This window comes from Microcebus murinus, chromosome 25, assembly GCF_040939455.1.
Source record: "Microcebus murinus isolate Inina chromosome 25, M.murinus_Inina_mat1.0, whole genome shotgun sequence".
Classification (NCBI taxonomy): domain Eukaryota; kingdom Metazoa; phylum Chordata; class Mammalia; order Primates; family Cheirogaleidae; genus Microcebus; species Microcebus murinus.
The window spans coordinates 6,755,715-6,776,356 of NC_134128.1; the positions used below are offsets into that span (position 1 = coordinate 6,755,715).

Sequence of the window (20,642 nt, forward strand, 5' to 3'; positions counted from 1 at the left end):
TGTCTCATGTAATCACGTCTCTCTGTGGGGCACTTAAAATACATATATTCTTTGCGGAAAGGGAATATTATCCTCAGTTTATTGTATTTCAAACCCCACCCTTCCCAAGTCTAGAATTTGTAAACATACCACTCAAACAGACCACACAATGAAGCAACCGAAGAAAATCGCACGGGGTTCTTAAGACGCTTTCACCCTCAAAGAATTAAAGCCACTTACTTTTTCTTAAGGAAAATCACCTGTACGGCCAGCGCCGTGCACAAGCACATTGGCTCAGCTCCCAGCTACACAATTCTTTTGTTTGCTGGCTTCATCTAAACCGTCGCTTCTGCATTTGGGTATTTTAAACAGCTTTCTCTTCAGGGACAAAAAGCATCCCAAAGGACACGGCGGTCCTGAGAAGGTTCCCAGCTTGAGTGCTCACAAGCCCATTCTGTTTTGCCCACTTCTCCGAGCGAAGCCGCCACGGGCATGGATCAAAAGTAGCCCTCCCTGAGATAAGGCCATTTCTCCTCCCCTTGGAAATTAGTCACTGAATAACCTCAGCCAACCCACAACCAACCACAGGCCACTGCACGGTGACTCAGTCCTGCAACGACGGCTTGCAGAGAGAACACTCACCAACTCCCAGGGGCCTAGGTGAACGGGTTAACCGTAAAGGAAATGTCACAAAAGGGATTTTTTCCCAAGGCAAACGGGATCATTAAAATAAGCAAACAACCAGCCACCGAGAAATGAAACCATCAGAAAACCCAACCCTGGGGACCAACAACCCTCGGATCACTTTTCTGTTGAGCTGAGCAGACCAGCAGCCAACACTCATTCTGCTGCTGGACTTGTGAAGTCCGGGGATTGGCACCTGGAGGAACCGGAGCCTCTTCCACTGGTTTATAACCCGGGAGGGCGACAAGGAGGCTGGGTATTAATTAACCAGCCTGGTTTTATTTACCAAGCTGGACTTTGGGTGGCAGCTATTATCAGTCCTACGCGGCGCTGGGCAGGGTCATCAATCAAGCTGGAAAATACATCCGAGATGGGAAGAAAAGAGAGAGTGGGCGAGCCACGCTGTGCAAAGAGGAGATCTGAGAAAGGAAACCAGAGCCCCCTGCCCCTCCCTAAGCAGGATGGGGAAGGCCAGGTGGTCTCCAGGGACTCCCGAGAGCCCAGCTGCCGTCAGCACAGCTGTCCTCTTGCAGGGGGACAGGCACGAGGAGGTAGGTGCGTGTCCGTGACACCAAGTGCCTTGAGCGGCTCTCAGCCGAGGACAGGTGTTCATGCGTTGCTAACAAAAGGCGAAGGCGGAAGGAAGCATCTCCTTTGCACGCAGGTAGGCTCTGTTTCGTGTTTTCTGAGCCCTTGGGGACTGAGCGGAGCCCAAAGCCATCCAAGTGGGAACCAGGCGACACGCCGCACGCCACACGCCGGGCAGCCTGTGCGTTTTTAAAACATTTCAAGGCTTTTAGAGGCTCTTCTTGCTGACCAAAAGAATCCTATGACGTCCGTTAAGTTCAAATCAGTCCCCGTTGCAGGCTTTCTAAAAAAACTGTTTACTGCTATCAAATCGCTTCGTAAGTTATTTAAGAGAGGGGAAAACGGAGCACGTGACGCCGCCACCCTCCTAAGATGTCTCGTGAGAAACAGTGTTTGGATGAGGTGGTTGTAACAGATGCCACCTAAGAGGTTGGAAAAGAGTAGAAGGGATTCGAAAGCGCTTGTTTTGATTTTTAATCAAATCAGCAAGGGTTTGTTATTTCTCCCCGGAGCAGGGGGACACACACCGCCAGCCCCTGTTGCATCTGGTAGACATTTGGCAGGTTTCGTGTCTTCCGTCAAACACGTGCTTTCCAGGAAGGGGGACGTGGGATCGGTTTCTCTTGTCTGACTGAGCCACGACCCCACCCCTACCACCTCCCCCAGAGCTGTGACACGTGCTAACACGCACGGCTCTTTTGTTGTCATTTACCGACTTATGACACTAGGGCTGCTTGGGAAGTGTCCCGGGCCAGGCTGCCCCCGCCCTGCTCAACATGTCATTCCCAGTCTGCCACCTTGGAGAGAGGTGGCTTCTGTTGACCTTGGTGTAATGTGAGTCTGTGGGTTCAAGGCCAGAGGAGGTCTGGTTTACCTCCCCCATCCCTTCCTTCCGGCTGTGTTCGCAGCAATTTCCTTTTCCTTTCAGAAAGCCCCAGGGCACCGTCTGCAGCGTGCATGCCTGGCTTTGTCATTAGCGGAGCAGTCACTCACTGCCAGGAGTTTGCAAGCCAAACCCATCCGGCGGTGAATCAGGATGAGTTAAATGATCTCTAGCAAGCACGGAGCTCACTGGAGAGGTGGGTGCAGTCCGGCATCCTAAGGCCCCGAGAGTACCAGCTAATGAACCAGGCAAGCCAATTTCCTAACCAATATTCTGGTGCCCTGCAGGACCCATTGGTGTCACCTCAATGGGTGACGCTCTGCAGAGAAGGGCTCTTTCAGGTGAACTAGCCACAGGGCTTGGTTCAGCGAGAGCATGCCCGACCAGGAGCACCCGACACTGTGGACTGATCACTGTACCAGGCTGCATACGGCCCTCGTTAAATCCCTCTTCCCAGAGTGTAGAAAGTGTCGCACTCTTCATTTTCCCTCTTCCTTTTGCTTACTAGGACTATAAGCAAAGTGGAAGCAATTTATTCCTTTTGACTCAGTGTTAAGAACGGAAATGCCACTAACTATTCAGAATTGCCTCCACGGGAAATAATTTTCATGCTCCGGTAAGGCCAATAGTATTGTGAAATTTACCTATTTTCCTATTTTCCCTTTCTTATTAATTTATTGGCTTTAAAAAAAAACACATTTGAACATTAGAACTCATGGAAAAGAAAAAAAAAAAAACACATATGCTGGCCGGGCGCGGTGGCTCACGCCTGTAATCCTAGCACTCTGGGAGGCCGAGGAGGGAGGATCGCTCAAGGTCAGGAGTTCGAAACCAGCCTGAGTAAGAGGAAGACCTTGTGTCTACTAAAAATAGAAAGAAATTAATTGACCAACTAAAAATATATAGAAAAAACAGCTGGGCATTGTGGCGTATGTCTGTAGTCCCAGCTACTTGGGAGGCTGAGGCAGGAGGATTGCTTGAGTCCAGGAGTTTGAGGTTGCTGTGAGCTAGGCTGATGCCATGGCACTCTAGCCCAGGCAACAGAATGAGAATCTATCTCAAAAAAGAAAAAAAATAAAACCACATATGCTAAGAAAACTCTAAACTGTGCCTATACACATGAAGGTGTTATCATTTAGTGGTTATGATCTAGGAAAATTTCAAATCCCTCTTGTTTGCACTGTTAAAACTGAAAAGATTGTCATCTGTAAGGTCTTAAGGTCTTAGTTAACCTATTAATGTTTGGCTTGAACATAAATGGAATGTCTCCTAGACATGAGACAGACGACTGCCCACATCATTTAATTCTCGGGGAAGCGAAGGGCCAGTCGGCGGTTAACTTATGGCTATATTTAATAGGAGAATAGCCGGGCGTGGTGGCTCACGCCTGTAATCCTAGCACTCTGGGAGGCCGAGGTGGGCGGATTGCTCAAGGTCAGGAGTTCGAAACCAGCCTGAGTGAGACCCTGTCTCTACCAAAAATAGAAATAAATTAATTGACCAACTAAAAATATATATACAAAAAATTAGCCGGGCATGGTGGCGCATGCCTGTAGTCCCAGCTACTCGGGAGGCTGAGGCAGTAGGATCACTGAGCCCCGGAGATTGAGGTTGCTGTGAGCCAGGCTGACGCCACGGCACTCACTCTAGCCTGGGCAACAAAGTGAGACTCTGTCTTAAATAAATAAATAAATAAATAAATAAATAAATAAATAAATAAATAAATAAATAAATAAAGAGGAGCATAATTTCCATAAATATTTTGACACGAGGAACTCCACTGAGTCCTCCAGCGCCAGGCCAGGTTGGCAGGTCCCGTGCGCAACAGTGATGACAGATCTCAGTCTGCAGCGGAATAAAGAAGTCATGCTAAATAAATCATTTAACGTCTAAGCCACGATCGATAACTGTGCAGAGCTGGATGGATGGATAAAAGAAAAATGTCCTTCTCTCACTGATACTTAATCTTCAGTGAGGCCACTCCCATGCTACCCAGGCCAAGGACAAGCTCCTTTTGTACCTAAAATAGTTACAGTTTGTAAAATGATATCTGCTTTCCACTGCTTGCAACAGATGGTACAAATAATTCCTTCTCATGACTTCTCTCTCTCTCTCTGCACATCCACCCATTTTCTGGATGGACACTTCTTTCATGCATGACTCCCTTTTGGTGTTTTCTAGATTTGTTGCTAGTTAGTTGTCTGTGTCAACTATTAACTTTTCAGTGCGTTAGACTTTATTTCTCTGACAGTTCTTGAAACTCCTATTTAACTTGGCAAGCTACGTGCTGCAATGTGTGATATGTTGTTTTATTTGCTCATAATACTTCTTATTCTAAGAAAGCCTTTTTATTAGTATGTTTTAAGACAGGATCTTCCCTCTGTTGCTCAGACTGCAGTGCAGTGGCATAATCACAGCTCCCTGCAACCTTGAATTCCTGGGCTGATGCAATCCTCCCACCTCAGCCTCTCAAGGAACTAGGACTGCAGGCATGCAACACTATGCTCGGCTGATTCTCATTTGCTTGTTTTAACTTTTGTAGATGGGTCTTGCTATGTTGCCCAGGCTGGTCTCAAACTCCTGGCCTCAAGCAATCCTGCTGCTTCAGCCTCCCAGAGTGTTGGGATTACAGGTGTGAGCCAGTGCACCTGGCCACCCCCCAACCCCAGCCACCCGGATAATCACCCAGCAGTTTGCAGTTTACGAAGTGCTCTCAACTGTGACCTTGTATCATGGGCCCCAGAACTCAGGGAAGGGTACAGAACAGGTGTTCCTACCCCCATTTGAATGGGTAGGAACCAGAAGTGCAGAGAGTTAAGAACTTCGCCCAACTTCACATGGCTAGGAAGTCCTGCAGCAGCAAGAACCCCCGTTCCTGGCGGCTGCAGTGTCGCCGCTTCCCCTACTATGTGGGTATGAAATGCCAGGTCCCCTAGGACACCAGGAGCTCTTCTTCGAGAACTCGTGCTCCTAATGCCATCCCAACCCGGATCGCCGAGAGGTTATGGCTTGGCTTTTGGCCTTTGGGGTCCAACATGGAGAACTCTGTCTGCAAAGTGGCTCATTGGCTTCACTCCCAGGCCCAGATTTTCACAGCAATGGAAAAGAATCACTGCGACGTCTCTGTGGGCTTGGGACCCAATTATCTAGGTACTCTCTCGACTTACTATTAGATTGCTCTACTTGCATCAAAAGTAGTAATATTAATTATATGATTAATTATATATGTTGTGTTTAACAGACATAACAGTATACACTATGCTTATATATTATACTTACATTTATTTATTTGTTTGTTTGTTTGTTTATTTATTTATTTGAGACAGAGTCTCACACTTTGTTGCCCAGGCTAGAGTGAGTGCCGTGGCATCAGCCTAGCTCACAGCAACCTCAATCTCCTGGGCTCAGGCAATCCTCCTGCCTCAGCCTCCCAAGGTAGCTGGGCCTACAGGCATGGGCTACCATGCCCGGCTACTTTTTTCTATATATATTAGTTGGCCAATTAATTTCTTTCTATTTATAGTAGAGACAGGGTCTCACTCTTGCTCAGGCTGGTTTCGAACTCCTGACCTCGAGTGATCCATCCACCTCGGCCTCCCAGAGTTCTAGGATTACAGGCGTGAGCCACCGCACCTGGCCTCATATATTTATATATCACTATTTATCACTATATAGATATCACATCATTAGTTACATATATGTATACATATATATGAGTATGTACACACAGACACACACATGTTTCATTATCAGTCACAAACACTAGATGACTTATGGAATAAAATATCTGGGCCTTATCTGATTAAAATTCATTGCCATTATGCCCCCACTGGGTGACATTCCTGAGACCACACCTCTCAGACAGGCATGTGCCACTGACAGCATTGTGTCTTCCTTCTAACTGGGGAAACTGACCAAGTTGATTATGTCGTGAGCGAAAAAAGCTAGATACAGCGTTATATAGCTCTAGGATGATTATAACAATGCGAGAATTAATAAGTACATACGTTTTAGTTTGATGGTGTGATATATCTGAACTTAAACAACACGATGGTGATCTATATAGAATTTTATGCCATGCAACTGCAGCCTGAAGGAGAGAACATGGCAGTGAACACGGCGATGGATGGCAGGTGCCAACTTGGAAACCAATTGGTCCTTAATTCTTGGTCCGTCCCTGTCATCTCACAATGGAGCTACTCAAATCTCAGGACGCCTGTTCCTTCAACAGCCCCTTTCTCCTGGGCTCAAACAGCCCCAGTTTCTTGCCCTCAAGTGTCCCCTGGTAGGTTTAACCCCTTCACGCCTGCCTGGGGCATCCTTTCATTTCTCTTTCTTTGCTCACAGCTTTTCTGGAACCACCTCCACGGACCTGGGTTACAGCCTCAGCGCCTCTGCTGGAGTCACCCAGTGCCTGCCTTGTGCTGTTGCCACATGGATCCCAGTGGGACATGTGCTCCTTCTATCACTGAGTAAAAGGACAAACACACAACGCCAGGTGAGCTATGTCAGCAGAGCCAATTTCAAAGGGAGGGTTATGGATGATTTCTGATGGAGGGGTTTTAGGTGGGCCATTATTCTGATCCTCGGCTGAACAATATCTGCCCGTATGTCACGAGAAGAAAGGACAGTGCGAGGGAAGAGCCCCGGAGGACAACGCTGACGGGCAATCATTCACACATCCGCCAAGTTCAATTTCTCCTCAAAATAAACACAAAAAAACAATGGCAGAGATCCGCATCAAAACAGCCCTTGTGCCCAGTCTTCCCCGGTTCAGAAGAGCCACTTGCTCTACTGTCAACAGCGACTTTCAAAACCAAACCCTGTCCCCTGGGTGTCCTGGGCCTACTGAGTACACGAGCTGGGAGGATTCCCATGTGCAAGACTGAAAACTGAGGCCACTTGTTATACAATTTCACAGGCTCATGAGTGGAAAAAGTTGCACTTTCCCAGTTTTCATTAATTATGAAAGAATCTAAGAGGTTCCAGGTTCATAAATGAAATGATATATTTGCCTTTGAAAACCCATGTGTTTTCCTTGGGTTTTTGGAGTCTGTGGCAGAGAACACAAGAGCACCTGCTAGTTTGGGGGCCAGCTAGTGGCCCCGAACGCCCCCAGGTGTGTCCCTCGGCAGTCAGTGGAGCGAAAAACACCAAATAAGGAATCACAGAACTTTCACTCTGGTCCAGGTGTAAACACCTGGTCTCAGTTTCTTCATCTGTAAATAAGTCTGATCTAGACTTTCTCCAAAGCCCATTCCAACAAGATTCTGTGGGTCCGGGACTGGGTAGCTACCATATATTCAAAGCCCAGGGTTAAGACATACGCCCCAATTTTGAGGAAGTTACAATGCAATGGCAAAAATAAAGCACGTACGTGAATGCTAACAACATGACAAAGCAAGAATAACTCTGCCAAGTGTCAAATGAGTAAGACAGACAAGTCCTCTGGAAGTTCATAGAAGAATGAGATTCTTCTGGCTGCAGTAGCTGAAGAACACTTCTCTGAAGGGGTGAGACTGAAGTGGGTCCATGCATCACGAGCAGAATTTCAATAGGTAAGAAAGAGGTTTCTTTCGTAGGTATTCCAGGCAGGAAGCAAGGCATGGGCAGAGGCAAGAGGTAGGGAGGGCCAGGTGCCCCGAGAGACTGGATAGAGTACTGACCCAACCAGAAAGTTACTCTAGGAGCTTTAGTGTGTGTCAGGATCACCCAGAGCAGCGGTCCCCAGACTTTTTGGCACTGGGGACTAGTTTCACGGAAGACAGTTTTTCCACTAACCAGAGTGGGGGATGGTTTGGGGATGATTCAAGCACATCACATTTACTGTGCAGTCAAGCCTCTCTGCTAATGATCATCTGTATTTGCAGCCGCTCCCCAGCGCTAGTATCACCGCCTCAGCTCCACCGCAGATCATCAGGCATCCGATTCTCATAAGAAGCGTGCAACCTGGATCCCGCGCATGTGCAGTGTACAGTAGGGTTCATGCTGCTATGAGAATCTAATGTTGCCACTGATCTGACGGGAGGCGGAGCTCAGGCCATGACGCAAGCAGTGGGGAGCGGCTGTGAATACAGATGAAGCTTTGTCTTCTTGCTCACCTGCCGCTCACCTCCTGCTCTGCAGCCCAGTTCCTAACAGGCCATCGACCAGTACTGGTCCCCAGCCTGGGGTCTGGGACCACACAGCTAGGGGGTTTGTTTGTACAGATCACTGGGTGTTACCTCCATTCTGTCTGGTGAAGTAGGTCTGGGTGGTGCCCGAGAACTTGCATTTCTAACGGGTCCCTGGTGATACTGACCTGTTGTTCCAGGGATGACTATTTGATTTCAAACTCCTAACCTTGAGCGATCCTCCCACCTCAGCCTTCCAGAGTGCTAGGATTATTGAGCCACAGCACCCAGCCCAGCGACTACCCTTTGAGAGCCACTGTTTTGGTGAGCAGAAAGACCCGGTAACACAGGGTCACCAAACATTCATATCACAATCTCCATTCTACTGTGGGCTTGGTTAAACCCTACTTCACGCACCCTAATTCACTTTGGATGGTGATCATAATTACCTAAAGTTTTTCTCTCAGTAAATATTTTCAACTAAATCTGCCAGGAGAAGATGGAAATAGGGAAGGAAAGGAATATTTTTGGAGAAACTTCCTACTGCTTTCCAGAATGATCTCATTTCATTCCCACATCATTCCCATCAGATAAACACTATGATCCCCACTTCCCAGATGAACAAACTGGGGCCCAGAGACTCTGAGTGCCTTACCCAAGGTCCAGTGACAAGGCAGGGATCTATGAAGTGCCAGAACAATCTTGCACTCCAGCATTAAGAAATCAGCATGGAGGTCTGACCACCTTTGAATGCTCTTCAAAGGAGGGCAATGGGTCAAGGAGTCTGGAGATGGGTATTATTTCTGTCTAAAATCAGGTCCAGAGACACATGAACAGGGTCATCTGTGCTAAGTGTTGTGAGAGTCACAAGAGAAGGGCAAAACCGAGCAGAGCATGTTATCTACAAATGGTGGGGGAAAACATCTTGCAAACAATGACTGCAGGATATTCACGTGCCCCACCAGAGTGCTCCATTTCAAAGGAATACCTTCGTGTTTTCAGTTCAAATACCAAGCCAGCCAGCCAGCCACTGAGCGTGGCCCGGAAATCTGAGATGGTAAGCAAAACCACTGCTTCTCCTTATTTGGATAAATAGCAGCCTCGAAGACAACCAGTTTGGGAGCCGAGCATGCCCGCAGGCTGGGCTTGGCGGCGTCTCTGCCCACACCCTGCCATGCCATGTGCTGTACCAAGAGCTGAAGGAGTTTAGCCAAACATCAGCCAGTCCCGTCTTCCCCACCGTGTTCGGATACCAATCGGAGCTTCCTCCTCAGGGACAGGATCTGCCTCCCTGTGTCCCAACAACAAATGTCCAGGACTTTGAGTAGCTCATCAGAAACAGACAGACAGTTACTGGCCCAGCGACTCCACACAAAGAAGTCATGGTCCATGAGACACAGTGCCCAGGCCAGGCAAGGGGGGTGGACCCTGTCTAGTTGCTCCCCTATGCACTGTCCCCAGAAAGGACGGACTTGTGTGCCACACAAGAAGTAAGGCACGTGAAGAAAATGCTCTGTAATCCATGGAGCGCTTTGCAAAGTTCATGATTAGTACCAAGAGTTTTCAACTCACTTTAAAGAGAAACAAGATCTAGGTTGAACCAAAAGTAGCTTCTATCCCCCTGATGCCCCACCCAACCTCTTGCCCATTTTTACTTTTATTCTCTTCCCAGAAAGTAATCTTGGAGGCCGGGCGCGGTGGCTCACGCCTGTAATCCTAGCACTCTGGGAGGCCGAGGCGGGCAGATTGCTCGAGGTCAGGAGTTCGAAACCAGCCTGAGCAAGAGTGAGACCCCATCTATCCTATAAATAGGAAGAAATTAATTGGCCAACTAATATATACAGAAAAAAATTAGCTGGGCATGGTGGCGCATGCCTGTAGTCCCAGCTACTCGGGAGGCTGAGGCAGGAGGATTGCTTGAGCCCAGGAGTTTGAGGTTGCTGTGAGCTAGGCTGACGCCACGGCACTCACTCTAGCCTGGGCAACAAAGTGAGTCTCACAGGAAAAAAAAAGTAATCTTGGGGCAAAATTTCTCCTAGAGAGGACAGGAATATAAAGGTCAATAAATAGAAGGGGCCTTCTTAAAATTAGGGTAAGACACTGGCTCCATTTGGATGACTTTTCCTCAGATGCACTGGAGTATACAAATTAGTTTCCAGATTTTTTTTTTTTATTGCTTTAATCATCCTCATCAATCAGCACTGCTCTGTACTATCATACTGGAGGGAGGCGGGAGGGTGTGGTGAAGTGAGCATTGGATTATGACTCAAAAGGCTTGGTTTCTCCTCCTGAGAATGTCTTATCAGCAATGGTCTCATGACAGCGACTGAGGTCCTGACATTGAACTTCTCCGGCCCCGATCCTGCTGCTAAGCTGGCTCAAGAACACCTTCCACGGTCCTGACACTGAACTTCTCCGGGCCCCATCCTGCTGCTAAGCTGGCTCAAGAACACCTTCCACGCTTCCGGTGCTGTGAATATCCAACGAGCTCGGTCACTGGGACCACATTTGCATACAGCAAAGTGTGATCCACATGCATTATTATCAACACACGCGCCCGCTCCATGAGTTGGGGGGCAGGGCAAAATGAGTAAAATGGATAATATTCACCATAATATATTCATAGGAGGATGAAGAGAATGACACATTCTTTTATGAAATACAAGAACTCACAAAAGAATGGAGATTCTGAATGCAGCCAGTATAAGGACACAGAGCTGTGTCACATCCCAAAGACAGCATCCAATTATACACCGTAGACTCACATTCAAGAAGGTACTTTTCCTTATGCCCATTCCCAAATTAATTGATTCAGAACCCAGATCGGGCTATGTAAAAGACTCCTCGTTCATTTCATACTGGTATGACAAGTAGATTCAAATTTCAGAGCCTTATAATCATTATGAGACACGTGATTATCTAAATCTCACTTTGAATTAATCTCACTCCCTTCTCATCTTGTCACCTGGGAGCACATCTTTCGGGGAATCATGTCCTTACCTGCCTGTTGCCAGAAGAAAAGTTTTGGTTGGTGAGGAGGAGGCTGAACCAGTTAGCTCAAGATAAGTTTTTGGATATTCTCAGAATTTCAACCATATTATCTATTCTAGTCTTGTTCCACATTTATATTAAAAACAGGGATCTGGAGGCTTTAGGGATAGTTCTTGATAGGAAAACATTTATCTTGCAATATAACTCAAAATTAATTTTTGGCATTTTTTTTTTGGCACAGCCAAGAATGGTGATTTAATGCAAATGTAGAGATGTTTTGTTATTGCATATATATGCCAAGACAGCTTCACACATATACTCACTGTAGCTATATTTAAAATATAACATTATATTTGGGTAGTTTTTATATTAAGATCCTCTCTCTATATAGGAGTACATATCTGCCGATAAAAATTCCGTGCCAAAATTAAAAATATCAAAATTCCACATCTGACTCATTTTTCTGCTTTAGTCTCAAAGTGATACTGAATAGAAACTTATTAGCATTTCACTAAATTTCCTCGGATCATTGTTACGAATAATAAAAATACAGAAACATTTTAAAACAACATATTTCAGTCTTAAAACGGTCAGATTAACATAATTATAGCCTTAGGTTGCCAAAAGTGCCACATTTTTCATTTTCATGAGAATGCAGAGGTTCTCGCGGATCACAAGCTAATAGGCTCCTTGGTCTAAATATATACGGTGAAATCTGCAGCAAATTTCTGAAGCATTAAGGTCTGAACCCTGTAGATATCTGGTGAGTAAATTACGCTGCAGTGGAGATTTTTTTGTTTTGTTTTGTTTTGCAGTTACACAGCTGCTAGGAAATGTATTTTTAGATTTGGTTCTAAAAGCAAGCAAAAATGGTATCCACTTGGTGGATATGTGTCCATCATGTTCCATCAGTGCCTGCTGCACGGGGTCAACCGTCTACAGAATGTTCTATCCCCGGTGCCCCTTGTTCCTCACCCATGAATGCAAGGACTGGCACTAGGCGCACATTCTAGACGGAGCTCTCAGACCCTGCCCACAAATCCTACGCTGCAGAGATGGCACGTTTCCTGAAAAACATGCACGGAAGTTTAAGTCCCCTAATAGATCAGGCCCCTGCTATTTCTAAACTAGATGTCACCCTTCGCTGACATCATTATGAATTCTTTTTTTTTTTTTTTCTTTTTTGAGACAGATTCTCACTCTGTTGCCTGGGCTAGAGAGTGCCATGGCGTCAGCCTAGCTCACAGCAACCTCAAACTCATGGGCTCAAGCGATCCTCCTGCCTCAGCCTCCTAAGTACCTGGGACTATAGGCACGCGCCACCATGCCCGGCTAATTTTTCCATATATTTTTAGTTGGCCAATTAATTTCTATTTTTAGTAGAGACGGGGTCTCGCTCTAGCTCAAGTTGGTTCCGAACTCCTGACCTTGAGCAATCCTCCCATCTTGGCCTCCCAGAGTGCTAGGATTACAGGCGTGAGCCACCGAGCCCGGCCATCATTATGATGTCGTATTGTTGTTCGGGTTTTTGTGCGGCGGCTCTCCTGACTACTCTATCCAGGGCAGATGAAAAGGAACAGGTTCAAAGGGTGAAATCACTACAAGGCAAAGCATGACCTTTGATGTCACCGCAAAAGAAAAAAAGAGAGGAAAGAAGTCACATACACGTGTTGATCGAGCCGAACATATTTTGTGTATTTCAGGAATAGGGGTGGGGACTGCCTGCGCCATGGGAGGGGATCCGCCAGCTTCAATGACAAGCTCAAAATTCACACCTTTTATCTGGGGAGGACTTGAATAAATAAACATGTGCAAAAATGATTTAGTGAGCAGCTCTTCTTTTGTGCTAATAAGATGTTGAAGGTCTTGAGAAATCTTAAAGGAGAATTAGATTTGATTCTGATATTAAAATGGCTCTTTTTTTTTTTTTTTTTTTTTTGAGTCAGAGTCTTACTCTGTTGCCCCGGCTAGAGTGCCGTGGCATCAGCCTAGCTCACAGCAACTCAAACCCCTGGGCTCAAGCGATCCTCCTGCCTCAGCCTCCAGAGTAGCTGGGACTACAGGCATGCGCCACCATGCCTGGCTAATTTTTTTTGTATTTATATTTTTAGTTAGTCAATTAATTTCTTTCTATTTTTAGTAGAGACGGGATCACACTCTTGCTCAGGCTGGTTTCGAACTCCTGACCTTAAGCGATCCTCCTGCCTCGGCCTCCCAGAGTGTTCGGATTACAGGCGTGAGCCACCTTCCCCAGCCTAAGGTGGTTCATTTTTTTCCAACCGTATAATCTATAAACAAGTTTTGCTCTTTCCCTTCATGAATCCCGTTTGCACTTCATCTTAAAGCCTTGGTGTCTACACTCGCTGCATTAACAAGATACAGCCACCATTGCAGCTATGTCCTTATACTAGCTATATTGGAACCAATTTAATAATATTCTTAAAGTCAGTTTTAAATTGATTTTTTTCTCTCCTTCGTTGTGACCTAAGCAATAATATTCACTCTCAGGTTCTCCGTGCTACCTATCTTTCCAACACACATGAAAAACATGACATAATTATTAAAATTTAAAAACTTGCCAGCCAAAATCACTGGCTGCCGTGAAGAACAACGTTGGACGTGGTTTAAGTAGTAGTATATTAAAGTTTCAAACAGAGTGATTGGAGGAGCTATTTGTCATGGCAAAGACGCTGATTTTTAAAACAATGCTACAATACTGTACAACAATTCTGAGTCAATATTGCTTTACTCAAAGTATCTCATAATTCAAAGCAGCTGCTATTTTTCAGTTGACCTGGTGGCCTATTCTCCTTCCATAAAAATAATGGTTAATCTAAATCTGGTTAGTTCAAAATCCATTTATTTTTGGTCCAGGCTCATGCATTTCCGATTAATGAGCTCTGGCCCTACGACATGATCTCTGGTTCTTTTTTGGTAAGATAATCTAGACGAGAGCGAGAGCTGTCCTGCTTTCTAGGGGGTAACTAAAAGCTGGCTATACCCAACTGCCATAATGGAGGCTAAGAGAAGTCAACTAAATAGATAGTGTTTTCCTAAATCAATCAAGAAAACAAAACTTTCAAACCCAGAGGGAGGAGAACAAAAGTAGGGATTGGCTTGACAAGAGTCTGGTCTAGGCCAGTGGTCCCCAGGGAGCAGTTTCATGGAAGACAGTATTTCCATGGACCGGGGGTGGGGGTGGGGCAGAACTCTGCAGCCTGGTCCCTAACAGGCCATGGACTGGTACCAGTCTGCAGCCTGGGGGTTGGGGACCGCAGGTCCAGGGGGCAGGTGGCTTGAGCACCACCCTATTTTTATCACTTCCTTCTTTTGAGATCTCAACCAAGTCACTCCAACCCACTCTGGGTTGCTTGGGGTCTCGACTTCCAGGTGGGTGGGTTATCAAAGAGGACGCCTAAGACCTTTCTACCTCGAAAACCCTACGACTCCAGATAGTCGGGTCTGTTCCTCAAAAGCAGACAAGAGTATCACTCCTGCAAATTACACAGAAGCAAAGGAATCACCTACCCCTTGGGGAAAAGTAGGACAGAGAGGAAATGTGTTACCAGCAGGCGATATGTATCTTAAAAACATCTTTCCTCTTTCAAAGATTAACATGTGCTTCCCTCACCCCCAAATTTATATAAAAGTAACACATGTTCTCTTGAGAAACTTTAGAAAAAGCATAAAGTGAAGAACTGTCACCTGGAAGCCCTCACGGGGTGGGGTCATGGACCCAGGGAGCGTAGGCTGACGCTGCACGGAACAGTCTAGAACAGTCTGGGCTGTTCTGATGGGGACCCACGAAGAACACAGGAAAGCAACACCCCAGCACGAGAACTGGTAGGTGCAAGGGACAAGATCTGAAAATGCAAGGATATACACCCCCAGTCCAAGGCAGTTTCTGCCAACATCTATATTATAAGGGCAAAGAAAAGAGAGGTGGCTTGGGTTTCAAAGGGGAGAGGGGTGTGGCGGGAACCTCCCACATGCACTCCAGCCAGCAGCGGCTGGGGACCCTTCAGGACCCACGCCTGGCACCTGCTGGAAGAGGAGGAGCCTCTGCTCCAACCGCCTTTCAGGTGTGTTGGTTGTGGGGCCAGCCCGGGGCTCCATGCTGCAATGGCTGGAAGCCAGTTGCCTCAATCCCCCAAGCCCAAACTCTCTGTGTGTGACGAGCAGCTGCAAGCCCTGTGGATGCTGGTACTTTGCATAACAAATCACCAGGATATTTTTGCTGCTGCCGGGAGGAGGTAGGAAGAGCAAAGTCCAAGGTGAAGTTCAATGTCCAAGGTGAAGTTCAGGCTTGGAGGTGACTCAGCCAGCTGCCCTGACCCCAGCTGCCCTGACCCCAGACCCCCTCACACCAGAACCCCTCACCTTCAGCCTCTTTAAACTTTCTTCCTGTTTCCCAGCCCTGCCAATAGCCTAAAGGGACAGGCACCATTGGCCAGTATCCATTCAAAGATATTTTCTTGCTCCCAAATCAAGCTCACTAATAAGCTCCCTGTCCTGTCCCATGAAAACATTTTTTTTTTTTAAATGAGCGACATAGCACAGGAAGCAAAGAAAAAAAGCAGGAAAGGTGTCTGCACTCAAGAGGAAAGGATAGTTTATCCAAAATGCTCGTTTGCTATTGCCACGCTATCTAATGGTCACTGTTTTTATTTCACTCTGATAAGTTTTCACCAGATCCCTGGATAAACAACCAGTCTGATACTAGGTTTTGGATGGTATAGATCTTAATTTAAAAAAAAACACAAACCGGAAAAGTGCAAGATAATTTATCTTGAAGCCAAATAAACATTAATTTTTATTATTATTTTTCAAGATAAGTTATCTGTATTTGACTCCAAGTTCTCAGCTACTAACCTGGAATGTGGAGACAGCCTGTATTTAAAGCCAGCTGTGCTACATACTAGTGTGTGACCTCATTACTTAATCTCTCTTGGCCTCAGTTTTCCAGTCTTAAAATGGGTATAACAGCACCTATGCTGTAGGGTTATTACAATGACCAAACGAAACAGTATATATTAATTAGGCCACGTTAGATAACAACTTCTCACATATATTAACTCATCCATTGACTAGGATAAAGATATTCACACTAATATGGATAAGTAGCTCCATGTAACTCTAAAGGAATCAGTCTGACTCAAAAAGACATCACTCTTATTAAATTCCTTTAAAATAAATCAGTGCAAAATATTGTGTTAAACTACTGCAAGAGTGAGAATAGTTATCTCAAGTAAATAAGATTTCAAAGACTTATTCAGGTAACCATTAAAGCTAATATAACAAGCTTATATCTGCTACTTAAAAACTGTAGGATTTTTTAATGTTATTTCATAAGGCTTACATTGGTAGTTCTTTAAAAAAAAATTTTTTTCAAAACCAAGACCAAAGCTATTTTTACTTTAAGATTTAAAGTGATTTTCACAAGAACAGAACACCAGATCATTTTTCCCTAGAATGCTGAAGGACACATACTAATTCTCTCCCTTGTTTGTACCACGCTTTCAAATTTTCTACATTTGCTCAGAAACCGAATGCAAGTCAACAGCTTTGTGAAAACACTGAACACTGTCACAAGACACATAAATCAATGAGACCTGTACGAGCAAACTATGTTGACACTTTAAATCCTTTTTCTAAATTGTAAGGTTAAACAGAAACTAGATCATAAGATTTATAGATTGGAGACAGCCCACTGTCATTGAAGTGGATTTTAAAAAACTGACTCATGCCAATAACAAAGAGGCTTCCTTCTAAGCAGCGTGCAAGAAGTTAAAATAAAACCTGAAATTGCAATTCCTTATTGCATTGAACTTGGACACGGAAGACAATTCCATGTAAATGTGCCGAGGCGTAACCAAAAAAATTCTGTAGATTATATTTGATCACAAAGGCACAATTCTTACCTTACATTTTCCGTGAACCTTTCTTTTCTAGAAGAAACTTTTTAGACTTGCAGAGACCTTGAAACCAGTCATCTTTCGCCTGCTTCCAGCTCTGCCTGACTTCCCGGTGACTAACTGCAAGGCTTGGGTTTTTTTTTTTTTTTTTTTTTACAGAAGGAAGCTTTTAGTCAAAATATGTGGTTTAGAGGAGTGGTATCCACCCTTGTTAAAACTATTTCACGGACATTCAGAGGTTTTGTTTCTACTCTATGAAAGTTAAATCTGAGTAGGAAGGCATTTTTCCTGTCCCGGAAATCAGCATAACTAAAACCAATGCTGAGCTAACGAGCAATGTTTCTTCCATGTGTTCGGTCTGGCAGAATCTGCAAGCCATATCAAGGAAACACGTGATGTTTATAAATACAATATGGCTCATGTTGTCATAACCTCTCAATGACAAAAAAAAAAAAAAAGTACAAGGAAAAGCAAGCAGCCACGCAGGAAAGATGAGATTTGTATCCCTTGGAAGCTGCGTACGAGATGTGCATATATTACCCTTTCTTGCTTTTTAAAAACTAAGACTTTATAACTGGAAGCAGGGAGAGAAGAAAAAAATACCTACCATGTTTCTGGACAGCCACTGCATTCAAATGTGTCTGCCGAGCCAATCATGTCAATAAGAGAACTTCCTTATCAACTGCAATAGAAATATCTTTTTGCCTCCCAGAAAGGCATAATATATTAATAAAAGGTGCAGCATTTGGTATATCACTCATAAGAGAGTTCCATAGTGTTATTTCAGGCAAATAACAGAATGAAAGCAAGGATTTCACATAGCCTGAACTGATGCAAAAAAAATTATAGATATCTGTATTATTATTATTATTTTTTTTTTTTTCTCCCTGTATTATTATTGATTATTGACTTTTTATCATTATATCTTCAGAATCTTGCAGGAGAGCCCAGGTGAGAGAGAGGAGGGTCTCGTCTTGGGTGGGTGAATCAGAACCTTTACAATAATGAAGTTAGGTTAACTGTTCTCAAATCAGCATCCCTATTTTATATTAAATAAGTTTGGAGTGATTTAAAATACTAACTACCAACTCAATCTAAAAGCAAGATCTCCCCTATCGAGTCCTAACATAAACACAGCAAAACAAGATCTGTCTTGTTTCAATTTGTTATCTAGAGACTTACTTACTTACTTTCTACCCTAGGGGAATTTAACCCTGAAAACCACCCCCCCCCAAATAAAAGGGCAGATAAGTGTGCATTTCTGACAATTGCTTATTTTAATCTGACAAAGCTAGACATTTTTTCTTTATTGTTATTCACATCTTAAACTTCAGCCTTATAAACTGCTATCAGATTATACTGATGGAATGGGGACTTTTGTTAGGACAAGTAGACATTCTTATTTCTTGTTTTGAGCAGCAAACAATACCAGGATAAACTAGGAAATGTGCTGTAAACCTCGAATGTTTATATTTACAAATCAATGCATGGATCTTAGAAGATAAGGCATGATAGGAAAGTGCTGATGTAGGTATCTTTTCTCATCCAGATAGTTAACAAGAATCTACTCTGCGAAGGACATTGTCCGGGAGAGTTGCCGGGCATGCGAAAATGAATGAAATGGAAACCTTGCTACCAAAAATCTTAAGAGTTGGAAGGCAGGGAGGTGGAATTCTATGGAAGTTCCAAGAAGGGACGGTGGTGAGGTTTGGAGAAGAGCGGCCTGAAAGAGGCTCGATGGAGACAGTAGCTTTTGAGTTTGGTCTTCGGAAATGGGTGACCCAGAGAAGATGATGACAGTAGTGACAGTAGTGAGAAAGGACAGTAGGGACCCCAGGTGTGATTAAGAAGGGCCAGTTTGAGAGCTGGCCTGCCGAGCTGTGTGGCTTGGAGCATGTTCACCCACCTCTCTAGGCCCTGGCCTCCATTCTAGAAACAGGAGACTAGTGAGAATCCCTCTCACGGTGCAGAATTGTGAAAATCAAATGAGAGTGAATACAAGCAAAATGCATAGCATGGCGCCTGGCGCAGGGTAATTCACGAGTGTTAGTTATTAATACAACTGTCGCTGTGTAGGTGAAGGGCGTGCTACGGTTGGGCCACGGGAGATCTCAAACAAATAAAATTAGCTAGGAGACTTTTCTCTAACTTCCATTTCTATGGGATTCTTTTCTCTTCCATTTCTATGGGATCACTTCGTCCTCCCCAAATCCCAAACCCTTCTTTTGAACCAGAGCACTGCCCTATGGACAAAAGAGATTTGAGTTCTGTGGCTACTGAAGACATGTGTACTACATAGGTACATGCTTCTTTCTCTTTTGTCTCTCTTTTTTTTTTTGAGGGGGATGGGTATCTTTTTAGTGCAGTCAGAAGAGAATAGAATGGAGCAAAGTGAAATATAAAAAGATGCCATGAAATAGATACATAATAGAGTTAAGGAATGAAACAAATATTAATAAATGATATTTTGCATGTTCTTGTTAAGAGCATCATTTCAAAACTTGCAAAACTTAAATGGAAATATCAAGAAGGCAGGCTGTGGACTGAATACAAAGACACAGAAATAAGTGAGTTCGAATCTGATGTCTGATGATTATCAGCTGTGGAGCTTGGGAAGGGTCTCTTAGGCCTCAGTTTTACCATCTGTAAAAATGGAGTCAGTCTGTGTGGGCTGTGGAATTGCTAATATAAATAATATTAATTTGTAAAGTACTTAACACATTACTCCACAGACACACAAACGTCTGTCATCTTATGGTCAGACAACAATGGTATAGAAAGAACACTATTTATATCCTGACAGATTCTGCAAAGAAATTAATAGAATTCACATACATTTTTACGATTTTGAAAAAAAGAAGGAAAAAAAAAGATGAAAAGTCAAAGTGAAATGTGTGACAAAAGACAATGAAAGTAGGAAAATTAAAAAGAGAGGCCAGGAATGAAGCCAACACACAAAATACACACCACAAATGCCTGTATCTGTGCAGTGGGTGGGCCACAAACTTAATTCTAAGCTTCAGAGTAGCAACACAAAGAGGGAAAATGATCACTTACATGATTCAAAGATTTGTCCATATGATAAAAATAAACCAAGAGAAGCACAACTATTTCTGGTGATGAGAAATTTGTACAGTGGGTCCTCGTTAATGACAGAAAATGAATAATATGGCCTTTATAGCACCGTCGTTAAAGTACTGAAAGCGTCACCCCGTTTAACACGTGTTTACATTCACCACGCGTTAGCATGCCACCCCTGGCTTCTGGAGGGACACAAAGTCAAGCACGGTACGGTTTGTGCCTTTGAGGAACATACAATCTTGCAGATGAGATGAACGTGCACCTAAATGATCGTAACACAGGGAGCATGGACGACACGACCCCAAAAGGGAAGGATTAAATCTAACGGAGCATTAGGGAAAGCTTCGTGGAGTCAGCAGTCTTTTATTTGAGCTCTAAAAGCAAGTTTTTATTTTTTTAACGTTTTAT

General features: G+C 44.4%; 1 protein-coding gene and 1 long non-coding RNA gene across 8 annotated transcripts in view; one reads left to right on the forward strand and one right to left on the reverse strand.

The window, feature by feature from the left end:
- The window catches only part of KIAA1217 (KIAA1217 ortholog), a 300,585-nt gene that overhangs the window by 77,336 nt on the left and 202,607 nt on the right, over window positions 1-20,642 (reverse strand). The window lies entirely within an intron of this gene.
- On the forward strand, window positions 601-8,759 carry LOC142864341 (uncharacterized). The gene is made up of 3 exons (XR_012914869.1): window positions 601-1,327; window positions 2,180-2,330; window positions 6,482-8,759. It is a non-coding gene; the product is annotated as an uncharacterized LOC142864341 (long non-coding RNA).